At 40.4% G+C, this 12,306-nt stretch overlaps 1 protein-coding gene and 1 pseudogene across 5 annotated transcripts in view; one reads left to right on the plus strand and one right to left on the minus strand.

The window, feature by feature from the left end:
* Positions 1-12,306, plus strand: part of EXD2 (exonuclease 3'-5' domain containing 2) — an 85,154-nt gene that overhangs the window by 27,049 nt on the left and 45,799 nt on the right. For 2 of the 5 annotated variants that reach the window (XM_060620143.2, XM_078448092.1), the window contains exon 1: positions 8,864-8,964. The exons of 2 other annotated variants lie outside the window; for them this stretch is intronic. The gene's annotated coding sequence lies outside the window, so the exon portion shown is untranslated. Of the gene's footprint in view, positions 1-8,863; positions 8,965-12,306 lie in introns of those variants that run through there. One more of the 5 variants, XM_060620144.2, reaches the window with a different exon arrangement.
* LOC132669778 (heterogeneous nuclear ribonucleoprotein A1 pseudogene) lies at positions 1,326-2,524 on the minus strand (annotated as a pseudogene).

A 12,306-nucleotide genomic window follows, 5' to 3' on the forward strand; every position in this document is an offset into this window, starting at 1 on the left:
TCTCCAACACACTAAACAAATCCAATAAAGGTGTTTTGTTTTCACCTTTATTGTGTATCTTCAAGCCTGGGCCCTGTATTCAACAGGGTTTTTGTTTGTTTGTTTGTTTGTTTGTTTTTAAGATGTTATTTTTAAGTAATCTCTACATCCAATGTGGGGCTCAAACTCACAACCCCAAGATCAAGAGCTGCATGTTCTACCGACTGAGCCAGCCAGTTTTAGTCAACTTGTGTGGTATGCATTCAGTATTAATACCTTTCATTTCATGTATCAGTTAGGGATTGGGTTTCATTGCTGGTAACAAAGACTTCACTGTAGTGGCTTAAAAAATTAGTTTATTTTTTGGGGCACCTGGGTGGCTCAGTGGGTTAAATGTCTGACTTGGGCTCAGGTCATGATCTCACAGTTGATGAGTTCCAGCCCTGTGTGGGGCTCTGTGCTGACAGCTCGGAGGCTGGAGCCTGCTTCGGATTCTGTGTCTCCCTCTCTCTCTCTGCCCCTCCCTCACTCATGCTCACTCTCGCTCTCTCTCAAAAAATAAACATTAAAATTTTTTTGGTAAAAATTAGTTTATTTTCTAATGTAAAAGAAGTCTAGAGGTAGGTAGTTCAGGGTTAATATGGAAACCACAGAAGGCATCAAGGATCCAGGTTTCTTCTCTCTCTCCACTCCACCCTCCTAGGCACCTGGCTTCCATCTTCAAAGTGCCACTGTGGTGGCAGAGAGCTGTTGGAGCCCCAGCTATCAAGTCCTAGTCTTAGCAAGAAATAAGTGGAAGGCTAACAACAAAAAGGCCTGTGACAGTTGTCTGTCCCCTTTTTAAGAACTGCTGAAAGTCTAGGGGCACCTGGGTGGCTCAGTCGATTGAGTGTCTGATCTCAGCTCAGGTCATGATCTTGTGGCTCGTGGGTTTGAGCACCACACCACATAGGTTGTCAGCGGGGAGCCTGCTACAAGTCCTCTGTCCCCCTTTCTCTCCACCTACCCTGCTCACGCTCTCTCTCAAAAATAAATAAACACTAAAAAAAAAAAACAAAAAACAAAAAACTACTGAGAGTCTAGTGCAAAAACTTTTGTTTAGACCTTACTGGCCAGAACTTAATCACATGGCCATATCCATTACCAATGAAGACAGAAAAGAAATTTTGGGGAAATGCAATTTAAGTGCATTTTTAAATGCAATTTAAAAAAATTTTTTTAAGACACATTTATTCAACATCATGATGAGACTATTACATTTAGCAATCAATAGCATGGGCACAAAAAAACAATCTACGTTAAAACTGTTTGTTGGAATGCTTTACACTTTCCATAGAACAGAAACTAAAATAACCTGTTATACAATTAGTCACAAATACAGTCTTGAGTTTTTTGCCCATACACATGAGTATTGTCTAAAACATGTCTTCTTTGTAGCAGTTAGGCCCTGCCACCACTATGCTTGGCTGGGTTCACAAATCTGTTATAACCTGTAGCTTCCCTGTCACTTCTCTGGCTCTCCTGCTAAGCTTTGTTTCCTGGCCTTAATTAAAACCTTCTGCCACTGCCATAGCTACTGCTGCTGGAACCACCGTAGCCACCTTGGTTTCATGGTTTGACAAAGTACTGGCCTCCACCACCATAGGGGCCAGGGCTTCTGCCTCCAAAATTTCCTTCTTTCATGGGTCCAAAATTTGAAGATTGATTGTTGTACTTGCCAAAATCATTCTAGCTTTCACCACCTCCGAAGTTGCTTCCATCGTTACCAAATCTGTTATAGCCATCCCCACTGCCACCATATCCACTACCCCTTTGATTGCCACCAAAGCTACCTCACCCACTGAAGCTTCCTCCATGACCAAAGTTATTCCCACCAAAACCACCTCCACGACCACCACCAAAGTTTCCAGAGCCACTTTGACCTCTTTGGCTGGATGAAGCACTAGCCATCTCTTTCTTAGACAGAGTTCTCCTGACTTCACAATTGTGACCATTTACAGTATGGTATTTTTGAATGACAATCTTGTCTATAGAGTCATGGTCATCAAATGTTATAAAAGCAAACCTCTCTTTTTGCCACTGCCTCAGTTAGTCATGATTTCAGTCACTCCAATTTTCCCATACTGTTCAAACTAATCTCTTGGATGATGTTCTTAAATTTTTTTTTTAACATTTACTTATTTTTGAGAGACAGAGAGAGACAGAGCATGAGTTGGGGAGGGACAGAGAGAGGGAGACACAGAATCTGAAGCAGGCTTCAGGCTCTGAGCTGTGAGTATAGAGCCCAACACAAGGCTCGAACTCACAAACTGTGAGATCATGCCCTGAGCTGCAGTCGGACGCCCAACCAACTGAGCCACCCAGGCGCCCCTCTTGGATGATGTTCTTCAATGCCACCAACAAAAATCTTTTTCACAGTTAAGTGGGCACCAGGTCTTTGAGAATCTTCTCTGGAGACAGCCCTCTTTGGTTCCACAACTCTTCCATCTACCTTGTGTGGCCTTGCACTCATGGCTGCATCCACCTCCTCCACAGTGGCATACATGATGAACCCAAACACCTCTGGAGTGCTTGGTGTTTGGATCTCTCATAACCACACAGTCCATAAGCATTCCCCATTGCTCAAAATGGCTCCTCAGACTCTAACCGGTTGTTTCAAAGCTCAAACCTCCGATGAAAAGCTTCGGTAGCTGTTCAGGCTCTTTGGGAGACTCTGACTTAAGACATGATAGTGGTGGGAGGGGAGACTTTAATGATGCTTCCTCAGCAGTGTCCACAGGCAGAAAGCTTAAATGTATTTTTTAAATGCCCCCTGACTTTTGCTACTAGGCAGAGGGGAGAATGGAGATATTGGGGAGGCCACTGGCATTTCCTGCCATCGTTCCTCTTGAATTTTCTGTCTATGACATCCCAGGGTTTGGAATTAAGTTGTCCTCAAAATCAATGAATAAATGAATAAAGCATTTTTAGAAATGCAGCTCATGGCACAATATTCTAAATCAAGCAGCTCATGGAACAATATTCTAAAATGAATTGACTTTATTTCTAGGACAGTTTTAGGTTTACAGAAAATTTGAACAGAAACTAGAGTGTTCCCATACACTACTCCCCTCACCCCAATACACACATACACATACAGTTCCCCCTACTATTAAATTTTGCACTGGTGTGGTACATTTGTTTCAACTGACTAACCAATATTGATAAATTATTACCAACTAAAGAATATAGTTTATTTTAGTGTTTTCCCTTTGTGTTGCACAATTCTATATGGGTTTTGATACATCCATAATGTCATGTATCCCCCATTACAGTATCATACAGAATAGTTTCACTGCACTAAAAAATCCTCTGTGCTCCACCTATGTACCCCTCCTTTCCTCCCCAGGAACGCCTAGCAACCACTGATCTTTTTACTGTTGCCACAGTTTTGCCTTTTTTATAATGTCATATAGTTGGAAACATACAGTATGTACCCTTCTCAGACTGGCCTCATTCACTTAGCAATATGCACTTAAGATTCCTCTATGTCTTTTTGTGGCTTGATAGCTCATTTCTTTTTATTGCTGAATAACATCCCACTGTATGGATGTGCCACAGTTTGGTTATACGTTCACCTATCGAAGAACGTCTTGGTTGCCTTCAATTTATGACTAAAGCTGCTATAAACATTTGTGTGTAGGTTTCTGTGTGGACTTAAGTTTTCACTCATTTGAGCAAAAACCTAGGAGCATGATTTCTGGATCATATAGTAAAACTATATTTAGCTTTGTAAAAAACTGACAAAATATCTTTAGAAGTGGCTGCACCATTTTGCATTCCCACCAGTAATGAATTAAAGTTCCTGTTGCTCCATATCCTCATCACCATTTGGTGTTATCAGTGTTTGAATTTTAGCCATTCTAAAATGATTTAGCCATTCAATGAGATGATGTTATCTAATTGTCGTTGTTGAGAGAGACAGAGAGAGACAGAGAGGAAGAGGGGCAGAGGGAGAGGGAGAGAGAGGAAGAGGGGCAGAGGGAGAGAGAGAGAGAATATTAATCTCAACACAGAGCCTGATCTGGGACTTGATCCCATGACCTTGGGATGACGACCTGAGCGGAAATCATGAGTCTGATGCTCAACTGATTGATCTACCCAGGCGCCCCTCTAATTGTTGTTTTAATTTACAATTTCCTAGTAACATATAATGTTGAACATCTTTTCATCTGCTTATTTGGATAGCCTATATCTTATTCAGTGAGGTATCTATTCAAATCTTTTGATCACTTAATTTTTTTATTTTTTATTTTTGAGAGAGAGAGAGCACGCACAAGGGTGAGTGAGGGGCAGAGAGAGAGGGAGAGAGAGAATCCTGAAGGGGTCGAGCTCACCTAATATGGGGCTCAAACTCACAAACTATGAGACCATGACCTGAGCTGAAGTGGGACACTTAACCAACTGAGCCATCCAGGAGCCCCACTTTTGGTTACTTTTTAATTGGGTTGTTGAGTTTCAAAATTTCCTTGTATATTCTGGATAATAGTCTTTTATTAGATAAGTGTTTGCAGATGTATCCTCTCAATCTGTGGCCTATCTTTTCATTCTCTTGTCTAATCATTTTTTTGGCATAAAGTTGTTCATCATATTTTGCAGTTTCTTAAATCTCTGCTTATTTTATATCCCCCCCTTAAATAAACATTATTTATTTGTTGCTACTTCTCTTTTATCTAGATCAATCTCACAGGAACTTGTTTTATTAGTCTTTTCAAATATCTAACTTTAGTTCTTTTGTTCATCTATCACATCTTTTTCTATTTTATTAATTTATTCTCTGATCTTTATCTTCTTCCTTCCTACTATTTTGGATTTATGTTTTTTGTTTCTTCTACTGTATTAGGATGATCACTTATATCTTTAATTTTTAGTTTTTCTTATTTTAGAGTGTAAAAGCATATAAGGTTATTAATTTGCCTGCATCCTATAAATTTTCATATATAGTATTTTTATTACCTCTCAAATCTATTATTATAACTTTATTTCCACTGGGATTTTTTCTTTGATCTTTCAGTTATTAAGATTTTTTTAAATCTTCAAATATATAGAGTTTTAAAAATAATTTTGTTATTGACTTCTAGCTTAATTGTACTAAGATCAGAGAATGAGATCTGTATGATAGCAATTTTATGCAATTTGTAGTAAATTGCTCAATGGCCTAAATAAAAGTTAATTTTCTTAAGTATTCTTTGTAAGTTTTGTTTTGTTTGTTTATTTGCTTTTTTGTTGCTGCTTCATTGTCCTTTATTTTTTTTTAATTACTTTATTTAAATTCAAGTTAGTTAACAATGTCCTATTAGTTTCAGGAGTAGAACCCAGTGATTTGTCACTTACATATGACACCCAGTGCTCATCCCAACAAGTGCCCTCCTTAATGGCATCACCCATTTAGCCCATCCCCTTCCTGATAAGTTTTAAAAGTATTTGTGTTCTCAAAATGCTGGATGCAGAGTTCTATACGTGTTCCTTATAAACTGTTAATTAATGGTGTTGGAGATACTCCAGCAATGACTGGTGATTCTTGGATACATTTACCTATGTAGATGTTATTGACTGAATGTTTTGTGTCTTCTCAAAATCCATATGTTGAAAACTAACTTCCAGTATAATGATATCAGGAGGTGGGGACTTTGGGAGGTGATTAGGTCATGAGAGTGGAACCTCATGAATGAGATTAGCGACTTATAAAAGAGGCCCACAAGAGCTCCTTATCTCTTGGCCAAGTGAGGGCACAATGAAAAGACAGCAGTCTATAAACTAGGTGGCAGGCACTCACCAGACAAAAAAAATCTGTCAGCACCTTGATCATGGACTTCCCTGCCCCAAAACTATGAGAAATAAATTTGGTTTTTTTTTCAATGTTTATTTATTTTTGAGAGACAAAGCATGAGCAGGGGAGGGGCAGAGAGAAAGGAAGACAGAGAATCCGAAGCAGGCTTCAGGCTCTGAGCTGTCAGCACAGAACCTGACACAGGGCTCAAACTCCTGAATGGTGAGATCATGACCTGAGCTGAAGTTGGACGCTTAACAGACTAAGCCACCCAGGCACCCCTAAATTCCTATTGTTTATAAGCCACCTAGTCAATGGCATTGTGTTACAATAGTCCACACAGACTAAGACAAAGAATGAGGTACTAAAAAGCTGACTGGGAATCCTTTATGCACAGATGGGGCTTGTTGGGTTGGAACTTCAATGTAGGACCCAGACAATTTATTATGGTGTAGGGGAGGAAAATTTTTTCCTCTACCCTTCTAGATTCTTCTAGCTGGTCTATTAATTAAATTGACGTAAGACAGATTAACAGAAGAAAACAAATTGAGAGTCCTATAGGGGCGCCTGGGTGGCGCAGTCGGTTAAGCGTCCGACTTCAGCCAGGTCACCATCTCGCGGTCCGTGAGTTCGAGCCCTGCGTCAGGCTCTGGGCTGATGGCTCGGAGCCTGGAGCCTGTTTCCGATTCTGTGTCTCCCTCTCTCTCTGCCCCTCCCCCGTTCATGCTCTGTCTCTCTCTGTCCCAAAAATAAAATAAAAAACGTTGAAAAAAAAAAAAAAAAAGAATGAGACCCAAGGACAAGTCAGGCAATTGAGGCTTAAATGCCATCTTAAGTTAAAGAATAGAATAGAATAGAATAGAATAGAATAGAATAGAATAGAATAGAATAAAATAGGCCTAGGGATTCAAATGGGAGGAGGGGAACTCCCAGGACAATAAGAAGAGCAGGTATTTGGTAATTAGATATTTGCCCTGCTGTACATTAAAAGTTATTAAAAGTTATCTCTGGTAATAAGTCTCTTTCTGAGCCAGACCCCCATTCTAAATTCTTTATGTAGTTAAAAGACAGGTAAAACTTTTCCTTAAATCTGTTGGGTCTTAATTGCCTTTAGTTCAAAATAATCCACATGTCAAAATGGCATATGTTGGTGTCATGTATTCTGCTCCTCCTCAATGGGATCCCTCACATGTCAATATTCTGTCATTTCAATCAAATTTATGTCTTATAAAATTACACTGAGATTTGTTTGTCTGCTATTATCTCCATTCCTATTCTTATTTAAAAAAAATTTTTTTAATGTTTATTTATTTTTGAGAGAGACAGAGACAGAATGCAAGTGGGTTGGAGCAGAGGGAGAGGGAGACACAGAATCTGAAGGAGGCTCCAGGCTCTGAGCTGTCAGCACAGAGCCTGATGTGGGGCTCGAACTCATGAGCTACGAGATCATGACCTGAGCCAAAGTCGGATGCTTAACCAACTGAGCCACCCAGGCGCCCCTCTCCATTCCTATTCTTTTTCTTCTTTCGGTTTATAAACTTTTCACTCCTTTACTTTCATTTAAAAAAAAACAAAACCTTTTTATTGAAGTGTATATGCATCCAGGAAAGTGTCCACAAATATGTAACCTAAACACACACGTAAACCAGCACTCAGATTAAGAAACAGAATGTTATCAGCACTTCATGAGCCTCCTCATGCTCTCTTCCAGAGTCATTACTCTACGTTGACTTCTAACAGCATGGATATTTGGGTAGTTTCCAGTGTAGGGCTGTTGCCAACATGAGTATGGGTTTTTTTGTATATGTCCGTTCAGTGAACATATGTACACATTTTTGTTGGGCTTATACCTAGGAGTGAAACTGTTGGGACAGAGGCTATGCATATATTCAGCTTTAGTTGATCCTGCCAAACAGTTTAACAAAGTGATGGTACCCATTTATTTACCCTCAGAAGCATATGAGAGCTCTGGTTGCTCCACAACCTTGTCAATCCTTGGCATTTTGTGTCTTTTTCATTTTAGTCTTTCTGGTGGGTATGGTCTCTCATTGTGGTTTTAATTTGCATTTCCTTTTAACTTTTCTGTTTGTTATTTTAGATGTTTCTGGATGGAGCAGATTAAAATGCAGGGAGTTAATCCTCTACATCTGCCATAGATTTCCCCCTTATGGGTACTTACCTAAAGGAACTTAGAACTTCTTTTCCTTTACAGGAGGCAATATAATCTAGAGAATGAGGGCAACATGCTTTGTAAGAAGATATACCGAGGTTTGATTCACAGCTCCAATGCTTACTTGCTGCTACCTTGAGAAATTTATTTAACCTTTCTCCATTTTATGTAAAATGTCACTGATAATAGTACTGTTTCAGGAGGTTGTTGTGAGGATTAAATGAGATAAAATACATGAAACAATTTGCAAAGTTTCTAGCACAGTGCATGTACACAGTCAACAATGGCATCTATTATTGTACTTTACATTGTTTATGCACATCGCATTTCTCCTTCCGTTACACATTCTATGACAAAATAACAACACAGAGCACACGTTAGCTTCTTCACATATAATAGTTGCTGATAAAGACCGGTTGAATGAATGATTTTAAATATAAACATAAGGTATTGTGGTTATTGTTATACAAGATGGCGTAATTATTGTAATGGCAATGGTATAAAATGCACTGCTACTCAGGAATACATTATTTAAACAAGTGTCTGTCTTATTTACCTTTATCATTTAACAGTTAAGAAAATTAGAGCAGTAGAGTAGCATTACTGGAGCTAATTAGTAATAACAATTAGATGTTCCATATTGCATTTGAGAGGGTTCCAGAGGCCACTCCTTTCAAAACCCAAATCAAAACAAACAAAAATACCACCCCAGAAACAAAAACACAAATACCCTTTTCTGAAGAGACGATAAGCCTTTCCAATTTTAACAGATCCTTTGTTCAGCACTGGAGAAACTGGGGCGGGCACAGCTGCCCTGGCAGCTTCCGTACAATATGGCGTCGCCCATTTGTACACACCGGCTGGGATTACATCCTCCTAGCCCGTCTCAGGACCGGAAGTGGCTTCGGCCCTAGTGGATCCGGGTGGGTGCGCGCAGGTGGCGGTGGAGGGTTCCAGCTCTTCAGCGTGAGGTGCCGCAGGTGTTCGGTTTGGCTCCCGGTCGCAGGTGAGTGAGAATCAGGGACCCGCGAGGCCTTTCACCCGCCTCTGCGAGGGAAGGAGGGGGTTTCCAGTGCCGATTGAGGGGAAGGGTTGTGGAGCCGGCGATGTCACTGTCTGCGGGGGCGACTTATTGCGCGGACCCCGCCGTCCCCAAGCGACTTGGCCCAGCCCTTCCTTCTTCCCCTACCCGGCGCGGCCTCCTCGCTCCCCTGCCCCGCGGCGGTTCAGCACCCAGGTGTGCGACGAGGGCTCTCGTCCCGGGCCGCGGCCACCCACGCGCCCTCTCGAACTCCCTTCTTCTCTCTTTAGGAGCACGTAACAAACCTTCAAGGTTTCTAGACCCAGTCAGCTCAAAAGGAGGCACCGCCCACAGCACCTGGCAACTCCTTGGGCGCCGCTGCGTGTTCCACGCGGCCACAGTGACAGTTTCTCCCCGAGGTTCGTGGGGACCTGCCCCCGCCTCTGCTGTTACCACCCCTTTCCTCCCAGACCACACCCGCTGCTCTGGGCCTTGCTGGGAGCCACCTCTTTTCTCGCATCGCTGGGATCAAAACTAGAACCCTAGTGGTTAGTGCACAATTGATCCTTGCTCATTAAAAGAAAAGCAAACCCAGCCCTTTCTAAGCTTTTGATATACTGATTGGACGCAAACTCTCTTAGGTGCCCATGCCTTGAAAACATTACATTACTTTTACCGTATTTTAAAAATTGTATTACATGGTTAGAAGGAACCTCCCGGGAAGATTTTGTTAATTATCAGAATTAGGAAGTGCGGGAGACAAGCAGTTTATTGGGGGAAGTAATGATTGGTTTTGGTCAAGTTCAGTTAGTTTTAAAAAATGTATTTATTCTTTTATATTTATTTTAGTTGCAGTCCATGCATACGGTCCTAAAAAAAAAAAAAATCATGTAAGAAATTTAAAATGGGTATTTGATCTCTTTCCATCTCCATCTTCTTTAATTTCTTAGCCCTAAAGTAAGAACTGTTACCAGTTTGGGATGTGTGTGTGTTTTTCTCTTTCTTTACATTTATTGACAAGTGTTTGTTCATATAAGTTACATGCATGTAAGATTTCATGTTAAATTTTTACTGACATACTTTACAAATACAGCATATTGTACCTATTCAGCAACTTGATTTTTTATACTTAAAAATGGGCCTTGGAACTTTTTATTTGTCCATTTGTAGAGAGACCTACCTTATTCTACTTGCTCTGTAAATTCCATGGTATATTAAGATTTCACAGTATGAGAGTTTCCATAGATTGTTTACAGTTAGACGCAGTGAGGCAGAGAACATCCTTCCAAATGTGTCTGTGTGCCCATGTGAACATTTCAAACCTGCAGATTGAGTTGCTGGGTGGGAGGGTGTGGACATCTAAGGCTAAACTGCCCACCACCAGTGTATAATGATGTCTGTTTCCCTGGCTCTTTTAAACATGTGATGCTATCAATCTTTTTCAATTTTGCCCATCTAGTGGGTGAAAAATGATTCTAATTGGTGTTTTAATTTGTACTTACCTAGTTACCAGTGAGACTGGGAACCTTTTCATGATTGTTGGCTATTTGCATTTCCTCTTTTGAGAAATGCCTCGTTTTTATTGTTTTGTTTTTTTTTAAATATATGGCAGAGTTTTATGTATTCTGGATATCAATCTTTTGTCATTTGTATCTGTTTTAAGTATTTATTCCTAACTTAGTGCTTTTTTAATGTTGATTCTTGCCTTTTAACTATATGGCACCTTTGTCGAACCATAGACATTTGAACGTATCTGTCTTTCACTATGTGTATTTTGTATTTTGTGGCTCTCATTCCCTACCTGAGTGGTTCTCCAGTGGGAGATATTTTGCCTTCCAGGGACCATTTGGCAATGTGAGGAGACATTTTTTGGTTGTCTAACGAGGGTCATCTACTGAGCGGAAACTACAGATGCTGCTAAACATCTTACAATACACAGGAAAGCCCTCCATAACCTGGACTAAAATGTCAATGGTATTGAGGTTGAAGAGCCCTGTTTTACCCTAAGGCACAACAGGGTTTTCTCTCTCTCTTTCTCTCTCTCTTTTTTTTTTAATGTTTATTTTTGTGAGAGACAGAGTGCAAGCAGGGGAGAGGCAGAGAGAGAGGGAGACACAGAATCCGAAGCAGGTTCCAGGCTCTGAGCTGTCAGCTCAGAACCCAATGCGGAGCTTCAACTCGTGAACCATGAGATCATGACCTAAGCTGAAGTCAGATGCTCAACTGACTGGGCCACCCAGGTGCCCCTAGGTTTTCCTCTTATGAGTATATTCTCTCCTATAAATTCTTGTATGTTTGAGTTTTTCTTTAATTCCTCACACACATCCAGTGTGTATGTGTGTGTGTGTGAATGGTGAGTGCATAATTATCATTTTCCGAACAGTATCACTCTGAATATTAAATCTGTCCTTGACCCATTAATCTAAAATGTCACGTTTATCATTTACTACTTTCTCACACCCACAGTCTGTTTCTGGACTCCCTTCTGCTCTGTGACCTGGTTTTCTGTTTTGCAGGACCAATTCCACAGTATCCTATGTTCAATACATATTTTGATATCTAGTGGGATAAACACTCCCTTCTATTATTACTGTCATTTTATTGAAACTCATATACTTTTTCAGCTCACATACTCATTTAAAAAACATTTGTGGGGCTAATCTTAGAATTTCTTTTCCTGACTTTTAGAATTAGCTTGTCAAGTTTTTTTTAAATGGCTTTATTGAGATGTAATTTATATAACTCATTGTTTAAAGTATACACTTCAGTGGGTTTTGGTTTTTTTGTGTGTGTCTGTGTTCACAGTTGTGCAGCCATCACCACAATCTGATTTTGGAACATTTTCGTCACCCCAAAAAGAAACCTGTGCCAGTTAGCAGTCATTCCCCATTTCATTCCCCAGTACCAGAGCCCTAGGCAACCACTAATCTTTCTGCCTTTATAGATCTGAATATTTTGTATAAATGGAATCATACAATTTGTGGTATCTTGTGACAGGCTTCTTTCACTCAGCATAATGTTTTCAAGTCTCATCCATGTTGTGGAATGTATCAGTACTCATCATTTTTTTTTTACCCCTGAATAGAATTCCATCCTATGGTGTGCTTGTTTCCTAGGGCTACAGTAACAAAGTAACACAAACTGGGTAGCTTAAACTAACACAAATGTATTCTCTCACAGTTCTGGAGGCTAGAAAGTCCAAAACCAAGGTGTGAGGAAGGCTACTCTGTCTCTGAGGCTCAGGGGGAGAATCCTTTCTTGCCTCTTCTTAGCTTCTGGTAGTTGCTGGCAGTCCTTGGCATTCCTTGGCCTGCTTCTGTCTTCACA

Source organism: Panthera onca, chromosome B3, assembly GCF_046562875.1.
Source record: "Panthera onca isolate mPanOnc1 chromosome B3, mPanOnc1 haplotype 2, whole genome shotgun sequence".
In the NCBI taxonomy this organism is placed as follows: Eukaryota; Metazoa; Chordata; class Mammalia; order Carnivora; family Felidae; genus Panthera; species Panthera onca.